We start from the raw sequence: 3,469 nt of genomic DNA on the forward strand, positions 1-3,469 counted from the left end.
TCTGTAAAACACACTACCGTGGACCTGCTACCCAGCTATAGCCTAGTCGTTCAAGTCTAATGTAAATAAGTTCCTCTATCATAAAATAAATAAAGGTCCTCTATCATAATTAAATTCTACCCAAGTTTTATCATTATTGATAATGTAGTCTCGCCGTCTAACAAAAAAATACGGGCTCCTTCAGTCTAAATACTTACAGTATGAAATTATATATATATATATATATATATATATATATATATATATATATATTAGCGACATTGTGGGGATGTCTAGAACGGTCACTACCATACTACTCTATCACTTTTCGGTCTACAGACTTGAAACTAGATATAGAGAAGTCGGACCGGTTGATCACATCTGATTCAGTCTTTAACCTATAAGGAGTAAAAATTGGAAAAAAAAACTGGAACAACACAAGCGTTAGTTGACTTAAAGTGCTCTTCAAAGCATGCGCAAAATATACATTGTACGTTAAACAATATTATGTTTTTGTTTTGTTTTTTACTTTTATATGCTTGTTGACATGGTTCACAGGTTTACTAATAAGGCTGAAGTGTGATATGCTTGAGTTTTGATTCCAGCTGATAGCAGCCGAGTCGTATTTTTTTCTCTCTTGAAATCATTACTGTAGATCCCAATATAATACAATATAATAATCAATAGACAATTTGCTTCATAATGATAAATATAGAAACTTGCATAAATTAAAATATCATTCTCAAGCAGATTTTATGATTGGAAATAACAGACGGTCTACTAATATATATATATATATATATATATATATATATATATATATATATATAATGGGTTAAGAAATTCCAACGAAAGAAAGATGTATATTTAAATAAGGGGGTAGTCACCAACAATGTGTATTTTTTAACATTATTTTATTATTCCGTGTCTTGGTTTTTCATTGAGAATTATGTTTAGATCATTGTAATAATGTTTTTAAATCATTGAAATCGTTTTTAACGCGTTTCAGACGTTCTGTGAAGCGTCATCGTCAGAAATTATTTTCAAATGTGTTGGAGATTACATCTGAAAAATAATTTCTGACGAGGACGCTTCACAGAGCGTCTGAAACGCGTTAAAAACGATTTCAATGATTTAAAAACATTATTACAATGATCTAAACATAATTCTCAATGAAAAACCAAGACACGGAATAATAAAATAATGTTAAAAAATACACATTGTTGGTGACTACCCCCTTATTTAATATATATATATATATATATATATATATATATATATATATATATATATATGTATGTATGTATATATATACACACACACACACTTAAGAATAAAATTATCTAACAATCAACTGGTATGGAAACCTGTGATTATAAGATTTACAACATATTACTAGCAGTAATATTCTATTAGTATTATCCCACCTTAATAAGAATGTTCGATATGCAAGATAAAGCAAATAAATAAAATTTTAGTCATTCAATGAATTTAAAAATTTATGATGTGAAATGTTTGATATCATATCAAAGATTTTTATTATTTTATGTAAGACAAAGAATACATTAGAAATATTTTAACTCCTTATCCTATAGGATTTCGATGTCTACCATCTCTTCAGAGGAGAAAATTAGGATTCTCGTGTCTCACTGGCTTTAGCAAATAAGGTGTAAACCATTATAACTATTTGTAAATATGTTCTCTTCTAAAGATATGGTAGACATCGAAAGGATAAGGAGTTAAAATATTTCTAATGTATTCTTTGTCTTACATAAAATAATAAAAATCTTTGATATGAAACTTAAACATTTCACGTCATAAATTTAAAAATATATACTAACATGCCACCTGGCGTTGCCCGGTCGTAAAATACGTATAAACATGATATTTTAAATAATGCAGAATTCTTATTTACTATAAATCATAGGTATTAAACGTAACGTTAAACCCCTTTAGGAACTGAAGTAAAAAAAAAAAACGGAAACAAAGCAAGACATTTTCATGCGAGTATTATGTTCTTCACTAAACAGTTCACTACTTGCAAGTAAAACGACCATAGTTGTGTTGTGATCGAAACGAAAACGTAAAGATAATGGGTCAAGTACGATAACCATTACGCCAGCTTGACACGTATATAAATAGCGTTTACAAACATAATTATTCTCAACCTAAGTAATTATGTGGACGATTACGATTAGTCAGGTGAACGGTTCACGCACGAGCATTCGTGAAACAGTTGACAAACAGATAAAAATCCGATCAGCCTCACGTAAAAAGGGTTTCAGTTTGAGCCCCTTAGCAGCTATTTTCCTAGATGAAAACCGATTAAAAAGTTTTCCATATTTCTGAATGCTCTAAATACCAACTTTCAAGTCTTTAAATCAAAGACTCGTTGAGTATATAGGTTGAGACGTGTCCTCAAGCACACACACATTCTCATATATATATATATTAATGGAGAGAGAGAGACTAACCACACCCACCATGGTGCGCATGTGCGTACATTAACATATTTCCAACTTCTCATTTGCCGCCAAAATAAATAAAACCCGTTTCTATATTTTACTGTTTGTTTTTTTTATAAGGTCGTATGTTTGCCTTTAAGAAAAGAATTTAAACTGCTGGAATGTTCAAATTGAAAGGCCCACGCCCCTTGCATTTTTTTGCATGCAGAAGGAAAAAGAACGAACGCATTTTCTGTTTTATTTATATTTTTCCGCTTTTTTTTTTTTTTTTTTTTTTTAAATTACAGCGTCAATCTGTTTAAGGCGAGTCGACGAAATCGGGTTAAGAATAAACAAAAAACAAAATGTCAGGTTATAATTAAAGTGAGCTTTTAGGCATCGTTTATTTTTGCAAGAGGGAACTATTTTTTAATGTCTGACTATAAAGATGTTACGTCATATTTTCAAAGCTCTGATAAAACTGTACGTATGGGTCACTGATAAAGCACGAATTTGAAGGAGTCTGTCCTTTTAGTATCTAGTTATAAAAAGATAAAATCTTACCCCGATAAAATAAATTGTTGATATATATATATATATATATATATATATATATATATATATATATATATATATATATAGAGAGAGAGAGAGAGAGAGAGAGAGAGAGGGATACGATTTTATTATAGTACCTATTTACTATGCCTCCCCACGGGACAGAGTTAGACACCAGGGTCGTTTTTTAACGTGGAGAAAAGGTACAAAAATAAAAATTGTCTCAGTCGTGAAGGATTTCTCCTCCACCGAAAGAGAACAAGAAATAGAAGTGCAGCATCTGAAGAACAGATACTACACTTTGATCTTGTCCCGAAGGCCAACGATTTTATTATAGTAGTTAAGTACGTATGCATGCATACATATTATTTTTGGGATGATTGATCGGAATCGGAAAAATCGGAACTTTTGGGGGTATTGGAATCGAAAAAATTATAGTCTAATTTCCGATTCATTAAAATTTTTAAATAAAAAATGAAACAAGCAAAGAT

The sequence above is a fragment of the Euprymna scolopes genome, chromosome 36, assembly GCF_053919585.1.
Source record: "Euprymna scolopes isolate OS-2025 chromosome 36, ASM5391958v1, whole genome shotgun sequence".
Classification (NCBI taxonomy): Eukaryota; Metazoa; Mollusca; class Cephalopoda; order Sepiida; family Sepiolidae; genus Euprymna; species Euprymna scolopes.